Here is an 11,707-nt window from a genome sequence, read left to right as displayed (position 1 = left end):
AATTGGCTTCCCAGGCAGGCACCTTGCACCATGGTCTGTCTTGTTGGCAGCCTCAGAGATATTTTGCCATTGTTCTTTCTCACTTGGCACACAAGTGTCTGTACACAGTGTCCAGAGTAGCCAGGTCCAAGTCACTGATGACATCATGGTCTCTGGAAGAAAAGCTTCCTCAGGGAGTAGGGCAGTGTGTGCAGCTTTGGGCTAAGTACAATAAAAATTCCCTGTTTTGTGTAGAAAATGAAAAATATGCTCAGAAAAATCACAGGGAGTAATAATGCTGACTGCTAGCAGAAAATGTGCTGGGTGAGCCCAAAGTCAAGGTGCTTGTACTTTATTCTGTCCCAGCAACTACATGTGTAGGATGAACCCAGATCTCAGCAAATTCATCCTTGTGCCTTGGTGGCCCTTTCCCTCTCACAGGGCAAACTGTGGATCAGAAGGACCTGCCAGGATTGAGCAGCAGCTGACCTGCAGGAAGGGAGGGCTCCTCAGCAAGCCTCCTGTCTGGGGAACCTGGCACCTCTGGACTAGAGCCTGCCGAGCCCAGGTACTCACTGTAGTCTCCCTTTTACTTCTTTTTCTTTCTTTACTTTTATTAAAGCTGACTGCTGGCAGCAAACTAAAGTCCTCTCTGCTGACATTGCAGGAGAATCCATGGGCTTTTCCTGGTTTCCAGGGAATATTGCAAACCCCAAGGCAGGGAAGAGTCAGCAAGGAGGGAGGGAGGAGGAACACAACTATTCAATGGTCCTGGGAGATTTGCTTCTGATAATAAATGCAGTAGGATAACAATGGAATTAATTTTAAATCACCTAAACAATCCAATAGCAATTACTTCATTTAATTATAAGCAAGATGAGGGAAACAATAGAATTTAATTTCAATAATACCTCTACCAACTCAGCTATTATTTTAATTTAATTTAAAGTGACAGTACTTCCTGTGTTGCAATACTCTGCCTGAAAATACCATGCTTTACCTTTACCATTCAGTCAATAAACCATGGTAAGGACTTTGCTTAATATTCAGTACCTGATTGAAAAAGAAAACAGGGCCCTGCACTTTGTTTTAGAATTACATTCCCAAATCTGTGCAGCAATATCTGTTATGAGTGCCAAAGTTCACTGGGAGAATGCAGCACTTAACTGAATGATGACCTGCTTCTTTGGGTATTACTTACTAAGAATATTTTTTAGATCCCCCAAGTACTGAAGTTCTTCTACAGAGCACACAGCCATGTCAGGCTCTCCCTGAAGGGGCTGAGCACTCAGCAAGATGTGAGGGGAATCTTCCAGTAGTCCCAGGCTGGAGTAACATATCAAAATCTGGGCAAATAGAAAGTGATGTGAGAGTAAAAGTAACAGCTGGATTTGTTGGCTGCAGGCAAGCTGGTGAGTGGCACAGCTGGAGAAGTTTTGACTTGCTGTCTCCTGATTTTTTGCCTTTGTAGTTGCAGGTTTTTTGGGTTTTGGATTTTTTGCTGATATTTTTAGCATTATTCCAGTTTGGTAGCTCTTAACTTTGTTGCTATAATAACTGCTGCAGAAATTGTCATGAGGGAATTTATTCTGTCTTTGTGAGTATGCTTGCACTGCATGAAATAAAGAAGGCCTGAGGCAACCTATTGAAGAACAAGGAAAAGACAAAATATTGACTCAACAATTCAGTGAGCATCATCTGCCCACTGTGCTGAACAAGGCATGGGTCCTATAAGAAAAATCTCCTTGATCATGTTATTAAAGAGTATCTTGAAAGGCAAAGAGACAAGAGAACTGGAGACAGATGCATGGCCTAGAGTAAGACTGATAATTTTTGAATACTTGACTTCACAGCATATGAATATATAAAATTCGTACATGATTCATATAGGTATGTAAAGGAACTGATATACCCAGACATATATTTCTAACTCATGTAAATCAGTGTTAGTGGTTTAATTTATTCTTGTCTTGGTGCTTTTATTAAGAGCAGCTCGTTCTGATGTCCTGAGTCACTTCAGAGAGAAGGACATGAGGATCCAGCTTTAGCTCCTCCAGGCAGCTCTCTCAGTCCCATGCTTGGGTTGTTGTCAAGGAGACATATCTCTGGCATACATCTTCTCTGTGGTTTCTCCTCTTAGTATGCTTTTCCATTGCTATGGAGACTATCACAAACTCATTTAGCAACTCCCCAGTGCCCCACGAGGAATATGTATTTCATAACTCACTCCTCAGAACAAGGAGTGCTGTTTAATTTTTGGCTGCTCACCTGCATGTCCAGCCTGGCTATGCCAGGGACTGTTTGTGCTGAGCCCTCATGAGCTGACACAGCATGGCTCTAAGGGCAGGGCTACACAAAGGTGTCTTCAGTGGGGATGGTTTGGAAGATGAGACAAGCCTTGTGTGTGGGAGGTAGCCAAATTCTTGCCCTGGCTACTCGGCATGGCTCTCCAAGTCCAAACCCCTCTCATTTCTCCAGGTCTCCAGCTGGCATTCTGCTGAGTTCTGAACACAGGTGAAACCAAGAAAAATGCCTAACTCTTAATAGTGCAAAGGAGAGGGAAACAGAGCCACTCTGCTGGCCTCTGCTGCAGGGCAGGAGAGAGGGAACAGTGCAGCAGGGCTAGCAGGGCTCTGCTGCAGGGAAGCAGTGAGAGGGAGCATCCTGGCTGGGTTTTGTCAGCCTCCTGATGCTGCAGATGGGCTGAACCCCCCCAGGGCAGCACCGGAGTTTGTGTCAGTCACAACGGTGGCACTTTGGCTCCCAGGCAGCTGTGGCACAGCTGCACTGGAGACAGCAGCAGCCCAGCAGTAGAAGTGGCACCAGCAGCCTGGAGGAGCCCAAGTGTGTGCACTCAAACCACTTTGGCCAGCACAGATGTGTAGGCTTTAATGAGAAAAGCAGGACATAAGAGAAGTTATCACTTGGGATTTACAACAGCTGCTGCACAGGAAAGCAGTCACTGCTGGCTGAAGGGCCTGCAGCAGTGGGTTTGAGCACACCAGAGTACCTTCCTTCTGAGACACAAGAGAGAAGGATCCTGGCAAAATGGTCCCACAGGGACTTAATACCATGGAAAGATCCCTTCCAAAGCTGATGCAAGCAAGCAGGCAAAAATAAATAGGGCAGCCTATAAAATAATCAAGTCCCATGTTCAAGGTGACAATTATGGCTCTGTGGTGAGATGCTGAGATGGCAGCTGAGGCTGTGGTTCCCAGCTCCTTGCCCTGTTTCCCCACTCTAGTGCACAGTCTGACATATTAGCATAATCCTCAATTCCAGTTTGCATTAATATGTCAGTCTATCCCTACAGTACCTCAGGAGCACACAGACTGTCATTTGGCTGCTGGGGCAGGAAGGCTATAGCAGGGCTCTGAGATGGGGACAGTGACTCCATTACCTTCCCTGTGTAAGTCAGAGTCCATCTGTACCCAGAAATCTGTAAGTAGCCAGACAGCCTCCAAATCTCCACCTTAGTGCTACATAGAGCCATAAATATTCAACAGGTACTAGGAACAGCTGAACCCAGCTAATAGAATATAAATAAATAAAGTAATTAATCAATTCAGTAATTTAACAAAAATGTACGAATTTACATTTTTTACTAAGGCATGTGATTTCTAATGAAGTAGGGTTTGGGAAACCCAAAGGATTCACATATACCCTGTCACTTATGCAAATCACTCTCTATTCACTGATTTATAACATCAGTTGGCTGCACATGAAATTGCTTTAAAATGCTGATGTGCATCTCCCTGATGTGTATCGGGCTGTTTCCATGTGCTGCACTGAGGCTGGCTCAGCACAACCCAGAGCTGGGCTGCTGTAGGATGTGCACCCCAAAATCCCCCTCTGCATTGCAGAGCCAGCACGCTCACAGGTAGTGGAGAAGGAAAAGAGGAGGGAAATGCATTAGAAATCTACCCTGAGCTATTCATTTCAGTGTGCCTCAGCAGTGATGGGCTGCTTTGTAATTTGCTTCAGTGCCATTTTTAATCTTGTGAAGTTCAAAAAGTAAAGGATATATTTCACTCAAACTTAGATTTGTTGTTTTCAACTTGGATTCCAGATTTGAAGGAAGTAAATTGTGTTGATCCAGTTAGTATCCATAGAAATGTATATATGTACACACTACACATGGCATTGCATTTCATGGGGGTAGCTGTGCCCAAGCAGCAATTCCATGTGCAGCCCTGGTTCATATGGCTGCATCTCTCAGAGGCACTTTTTTGTCTCATCATGGGTTTTCTTCTGGGTGTTTAAGGGCTTGGCTTGCTCTTCAGCTGTGTGTTGGTGAAAGCTTACAGCTAGGATTTATGGATTTGCAAACATGTCATTAAGGGGTTGGTGGATTGGGCCTGCACACTTGGAGCTAAATTCCATTTATCTGGAGAGTAGGTGTTTAACTAATGGCACATCAGACATGGAATAAATGCAGGGCAGCTCCTATTGTCATTATTTTACAAAAACATCTGAATGAATGAGCTGAGAGAACAAAACATCGACTGTTTTTATATTCAGCGAACAGAAATAACAAGAAAAAGCACCATGTTGAAGCAATATCTTTGTGCATTAGTGATTACTGCAAGGTTAATTTTATTCATTCTGAAGGATCACCATATCTGTAAGACTGTGGAACAAGTTCAAGAAACTGAAAGAACCAAGTAATTGCAAACCATATGTTGAAAACAACCTAATTAATATCTCAAATAAGAATTTAAAGGAACTTATGTGAAAGAAAACAGTAAGTTTATGTAACATTTCCAGCTGAATGAAAGGCTGATTGTGTTTGTTAACAGGGCTGTAATGCTCTGTGTGCATTGGCTGCATGAGCTGTGGGTAAGGAGGATGGTGGTGCTACAGGGAACTGGGAAAAAGTGTAGCATAAATGTGGTTTAGGAAAACAATGAGAAGGAGAAAGAGAGAGATGTGCTCTGTTTAAGGCCTCATTCTGCTTCTGATGATGAAGCTCTCTTCTACAGCAGAATTACTAGACAATATTATGTTATGTTATGCTTAAAGATGCCAACCTGATCAAGGTCTGACTATTCTAAACATAAGAAAGAAATGTAATTTCTGCCTAGAAAGCTCTAAGATATACAGCAGTTTATAAAATAACATTTTTTTTTGTAAGAAATCACAAGTACTGGGGCCTAAGGAGTATGGCAAAATAAAAATTTGAAAGAACATATAAATAGGGCTTTATGAGATCTGCTGTCTTTCTTTTGCTTATTTCTGAGTAAATCCTTGCAGTTTTCTCTGTAAACATGCAAAAATTGAATTGAAAGAACTTTATGAAGGCTGAAAAAAGCAAAAGTTGAAAATCGGAGAAAAAGTCAGAAATCAGGTTGACTGGGAATAACGTGTGCTTTTCATGCACAAAGCCATATGCTATTTTTTCACCCCGGCCTGGAGATGAGTCAAAGCTGCTTTTGAAGGAAGCTGTGGTTTGTAAGGCTGTTGTTAGAGAGGCTGCAAATTGTAGTGATTTATACAGGGCACTACGAGAAGATGATTTGATAGTTACAATGCTTGTATGTTATTTGGGAAATCAGATTTACATAATGCTAGACAGCTCTCCCACACCAAGCTTTTCATAGGCTCAAAGGAATACTGAGTCCTTGCACTGCATGTATCTGGCACTAAAAGGCAATTTATCCTCCTTTGATTCAGATTGAATTGTGTCATTATTCAGACATGGACACAGCCTTTCTCACAAAAATAACATGCAATAACAACTGTGCAGGTGAGATTTCAACCAAACAGTGCCTGGGGCCTCAATTCCCCTTGTGGAGACTTTGAACCCTCCTGGGTTTGCTCTAGATAGTGCCAGTGACTGCTGTCACAGGGATGCCCGTCCTCTGCAGCACCCTGCTTGCAGAAGAACCAGAGAAACTGCTGTAGCTCCCTGTGTTTACCCTGATTTTATCCACATGCCATAAGTCTATCCAACTCAATTTGTTTTCTGCTGATGAGTGTTTTCCCACCCTGTTAGCATGTTATCATGCAAACATCCAGAGATGTGAAAGATTTTGTCTTTTTAGCTGGTTTTGTATGAAAGCAGAGGTTACACGGTCCCTTAGCCAGCAGATGAGTCATGGGTCCTCTAGGAATTACTTTTGGTCCCATTGCCAGCTTTGCGATTGGACACCTCAACTTGTGAGTTTCCACAAAAATGCCCTTAGAAAGGCTGTGAGAAAACCTGAGTGGTACTTGAGAAATGTGTGCAAAACTGACAGAAAATTTGGTTGTACATCACACATAAAATTAGTCCCACAGAGCACCGTCTGGGTCAGAGCACTGAACTCTGAGAGAAAAGGACCTGCTGCTTAAATCTCTCTTCCTGGACTCATGGCTCCTCTCTTTCATGCTCTGATACTGTGTTTTTTTCTCATAAAGACTGGTTATCAAGCTGTCTCACGAAGTATGACTCAAGTGACATCTCTACTGATCTCATCAAAGTCTTTTTCAGAGGCTTCAAGGAAAGATGGAGAGATAAGGACTTGGTAATGTTGAGATCTGGAACACATTAAAAAAAACAGGTAGGAAAATAAGCCTAGAAAAAGCAATTAAAGTTAGAGAAGATTAAAGGATAAATACCTTGGGGGAGTTTACTGTATGTTTCATTTCTATTTGTACTGCACCTTTTAGACCAATTTTTATTTTCATTTTCATAGCACTCCACTATCAGCATAAGCACCAAACTGAACTAAATTAACACGTTGGATTCATTACACCATTCAAACAAATTTCCCTGGGCTTATTATGCCTAAAGGCTTGCTACTTTCCTGGCAGCCTCTTTCAAATTACCTTTTCAACAAACATGACATAAACTTGGGTCTGCAGAGCATGAAAATTTATGTGCAAGAGCAGTTATTTTAACAGGTGGAAATTCTCAGATTCACCAGAAAGGTGAAGCATCAAGTACACCATTAATTTTTCAAAAGGGCTTCACAGTATAATAGTCTTGTACTATTGGCATCCACGGTGAGAGATAACTGGTTCTTGCTGCAACTCTGCCTTTCTCTGCAGTGCAGTACAGCGCACGCCAGCTCTGCTCCACCACTGAGCAGCATTTCATAATGTGCAATTGCTCGTGAGCCCCGATTCAGCTTTTCCCTCTTGCAGTGCTTCTCAGGCTTCTGCCCAGGCTCTCAGGAATAATGCAAGCAGCACAAATCTCCCCACAGCTGCCTGAACAGCCAGCTCTTGCAGCATCATGAACAGATCTGCAGCCATGCTTGGCTTGCAGGTAACAGAAACCTCGGGCAGGACAGCACTGTCTCACTGGGCAGAGGAGAGGGAGCTGCTGCTCGTGGAGCACCTTGCAGTTGGTGTGAGTAAAAGCACACTTGATTCTCAGCCAGCGCTGTCTGCACATCAGACATTCAGCTGTTCCATGAAGTTTGATTTTCAGAGATCTTGAAAAATTTTTGTAACTGAATTGTTACAGTTCTGTCAATTTAACTACGTAACACACTGCAGGCAGGCTATGACTTTCCTCTAAGGAGCTCTGTGTGGATTCCAAAACTCAGAAAAGGATTGCTGCAATTCCCACTCTCCTGAAACCAGCATGCACACTATTGCTTTGGGTTATCTCACCATTTTTACCCTGGCTGAAATTTAATACATATAATATGACTGCTTGTATCGACAAAAAAAAAAAATTACTCTCCTACTAATTTTCCTTGGACTTTCAGGACCTAAAGTCTTTAAGACCTGAAACTAGTTTAAGTTATGTATTTGTCAGGTCAAAATTACTGCAACAACTACTTGTTTAGAAACCTGTCACTTAAATGGAAGTGCTCAGTGTGTATGTTATGTATGACTGTTGCTGGTAATATGTAATAATATCCAGGACATTTAAGGAAGTATACACTTAATAAACAGAAAAACATACTGTCAATGAACAGAATATGAAGAAACAGCTTATACACACAAACAAGGACCATTGTAGCCCACGATGTAATAAATCTATGACAGGATGATGTCTGTGACAGGAACTCAGATATTTACTCACATACTGTACATTATGCTAGGAGATGCATATCTCATGTAGGAGATGTAAAATGCCTTAAAGATGTAATAATCATAAGGAAATTCAGGAGAGCAAGTTCTAAGAAATTTAATGTCTTATATTTGTTGCTCTATTGTAGAGGAATACTGTTCAGGAAAAGATATCCTCTAAAAGACCTTGAGGAAATGGAGCAGATGGTTGCATGTGCTATCCCACTTAAATTCAAAGTGGCTTTATAAATACTCAGAAATAAAACCCCAATGTTTCACTAGTCTTTTGTACAAATAAAAGAAGCTAAAAGTTGATTTTTGTTGATATTCAAATTGGAATTCCAAAACAAAAGATTGACTTTTTTTACACTAAAATTATTTTCAACTCAAAACTGGTGGTGAACTACTGGTTCAATATGCATTGTTATTAGAATTATTTGTACGTTGGATTTCTGTATCAATACACCTCATAGGATAAGGAAAAATTCCAGTTTGGGATGAGATAAGTAGGCCTCAATAGGGGCTGCAGCATTTGTTGCTGATGGACAGTGTCCCTGCTGGGCAGAGACCTCTGTGGATCCTTGCACCTGCACAGGTTTTTAATGAAGAGCACAGTGGGAGTCCTGGGGGAGCTCCTGTGCACGCCTGTGGGCTGTGCCTGAGCCACCAGTACAACATGTTCTGGACACCCCGTGCTCTCAGTGCCTGCACAGACTCGCCACACATCACACGTGCTCTGAGACTGCTATGCCCAGAAATAGTCTGTGGGGCCATTCAACTGAAAATTTGGTTGGTTATTGATAGAAACTGGATTCTGCCATCAAAACAGTAGAATTGGCAGGTGTGCGGAGTAACTCCTCTAAGAATCCTTTCTAATTTTTAAGAGGCATCTATCTGAAATACACAGACTACAGGATCTTGGCGACTGGTACTTCTGTGCTCTAGTTAAATACTGTTTTGCTCCTTGGCTTCTGTCCTATTTCCACAAGAGGAAATAGCATCTTTTTCCCACTCATGGTTGGTGATTGTTTTTCTCTCAATCTGTAGCTTTATTATGGATCAGAGGGAGCCAAGGGCCAGGAGTGACTTGCAATCCTCAGCACATGCTGGTTTCTCCAGACATACTGCTTAGTAAGGAAAGAAATTAGCGAGGGGTAAAAGACGCAATATGGTGCTTACCACCCTATTTCAGCACATTAAATATATACAATCTGCACTTCATTCCAACTAAAAATAACACTCAGATTAATGCAGCTTTCTTTGATATATTAAATTGAGAAATCATTAGCATGAATTACAAAGCAGGAAAAGTGTGGTTCACAGTGTCTGTCACTCCAGAGCTGTGCATTAGGATGGATGTGGGCAGTTTGATGGAGTGGACTGAGCATACACCCGGGAGTGAGACAGGGCATGTATCTCCACAAGTGTCATCAACTCTTTCTGGAATTTAAGGCAGGTCTTTTAAGTTCATATATTTCTATTTTGAGAAAGTCCATATTTAAACACTTTATTTTTTAGCAAGACTTCAGAATGTACAGCTCCAACCGATGTCTGTGCTGGCTACTCAGTATCCAAGTTCCAAACTTGAGGACTGAAATTTAGAAGGTAGTTTTGAAAATCCTGGCCTCATCTTCCCTGGGTTTCTTAATTCCTAGTGTGATATCTGAGTGGCCTTATCCATCTTTGGCTGATTTAAATCTGCTACTGAGAAAATGCTGTGGAATAATTATTACTCTATCTCACAAATCTTGATGACTTTTTTAACTAATATCTTTAATATCATTCAAATTTCACAACATAATCACCTTTGTATAAACAAATCTTTTATTTGAAAGAAACATTTATGTAGAAACATCTTTTATTTTGGTAGCTATATAATATTTTACAGTGTTAAGGCTGTGCACAAAAGCAGTTTAGAAAGCTGAACATCACTGATCCATTTTACAAATGGAGACAACTGCACTCTGAGGAGGGATCTGCATTAGACCACACAGACTGCAGCAAATTCACCACTAGAATACAGGATTTCTGATACAAAATTTACTCTACTGAACACTAAATCAGTGGTTCTTAAACTCTAGGTCGAGGCAGGCAGTTGTTGGTCATAGTATCCAGGTTGCTTTTGCTTTCTTGCCTCCTCTTAGCAAATTAATTGGAAGTGTAGTTAAAAATGCATTGCTACTATTACCTTTTCCCTTAAGTGATTCATGTTTGTTACCACTGGGATGCTACTCAGGAATGAAACGAAAAGAATCACTTGCTGCATCACTGGGGCAGAGGATCTGCTTGACGTAATTGGGAAGGGTCAGCAAATTTGCAGCAGGTATTGTTGCTATACTTACAGAAAATAATTTTGCAGTATATTGTGTAATTCTGGATGTCCATCTCAATTATAAAGGACGGGGAAAAAAATCTGTCATGGCTCACGGAATTGATTGGTTTTGCAAAACTAATTCACTTAAGACACACAAATGTACATCAGTTGAAAGTCAGACTGATGGGCAGGGGTCATTGCATGGAAGTGGCATTTTATTTTGATGAAGCCTTGTGATACAATTTTTTCTTTTTGTCCTGAAATTGATTTTGAAATCTCTATGTCTTGCAGGCATTGCTAACTGACTGCAAGGCAATAGGACTCTGTCAGCAGGATGAGGGCTGCCCAGCAGAGTCCAAGGGAGGCGGCAGGATGCCATCTGTCTGAGAGAAGATTCCAACAGAACCCTGGCATATTAGGAGGATTTCTAATATGGAAATAGGCACAGGAGAGTTTCAGAAGTCTCCTCAGGTCTTGCAGTGATCTCAAGCCTCGGATATTGCAATTAAAAAAAATTTTGATCTACTCATGTCTCTTTGCTGAATATCTGACCAAACTATTATGATTTTTCATAAATATGGAATAGTCTGCTGTCAGGAATTGGACTTAACAAATCAGCTAATGTAAGTTTCCAGACCTTGCAGGAGAAATAAAAATATGCCAGAGACAGTGTACACACCTTTTTTTGGGAAATGTCCTTAGACTACCAAATGGAGGTGACCTTTTTTCTCTCCTCAGAATTGTCTGCCTTCTTGGTAACAGACAGGCTTTGCCAACAGTGGGCATCAAATGCCCTTCCAGCATCTGTGAAGATAGCTTTGGAGGATAGCATGGATAACCATGGAGATACACGGAAATGTGTCCAGGCTTAGAAAGACACTATTTTGCTTTTGAAATGCCTTTTACAAGGGTCCTGTGAGGAAGATGGGGAAACCTTGAAGGTTCAGTTAGGGTTTAATGTGGGCCTGGTCAGCTTTCTGCTGATGGCTGCTGAACATCAGACTCCCTGTCCCTCATGCACGGGCGACGTGCCCTAATGTGGAGAAGCGTGGGGATGGGGATCTGCTCCATTCGGAGGGACACAGCTCCCTGCAGAGTCCAGCGAGGCGAGGGGCAGCACAGACAGAGCCGTGCAGAGGGAAGGGGGGAGATGGCAGCAGGGCACGGTCCGCCCTCCAGCCCCCTCAGGTCCTGTCAGCCCCGGCTGCTCCCGGGGCTCAGGGGCCTCAGGCTCCCCTCACGCCTTGGAAACCTCGGCCCCGCAGCGCCGGGGGCCGAGGCTTCCCTCAGGACTCGGGGTCTGGGATCGCCTGGCTTCCCTCGGGACTCGGGGTCTGGGATGCCCTGGCTTCCCTCGGGACTCGGGGTCTGGGATCGCCTGGCTTCCCTCGGGACTCGGGGTCTGGG

General features: G+C 42.6%; 1 long non-coding RNA gene across 2 annotated transcripts; it reads left to right on the top strand.

Annotated features, from left to right (window-relative positions):
* Positions 1-259: 259 nt before the first annotated feature.
* LOC128796312 (uncharacterized) lies at positions 260-10,967 on the top strand. Of its 2 annotated transcripts, none has more exons than XR_008433775.1 (3): positions 260-547; positions 6,452-6,521; positions 10,592-10,967. It is a non-coding gene; the product is annotated as an uncharacterized LOC128796312 (long non-coding RNA). The 2 variants fall into 2 exon arrangements; XR_008433776.1 differs by having other exon boundaries at positions 6,442-6,521.
* The last annotated feature ends 740 nt before the right edge of the window (positions 10,968-11,707 follow it).

This window comes from Vidua chalybeata, chromosome 16 (genome assembly GCF_026979565.1).
Source record: "Vidua chalybeata isolate OUT-0048 chromosome 16, bVidCha1 merged haplotype, whole genome shotgun sequence".
In the NCBI taxonomy this organism is placed as follows: domain Eukaryota; kingdom Metazoa; phylum Chordata; class Aves; order Passeriformes; family Viduidae; genus Vidua; species Vidua chalybeata.
The sequence above is the reverse complement of the archived record's forward strand: the minus strand, read 5'-3'. Positions and strand labels throughout refer to the sequence as shown.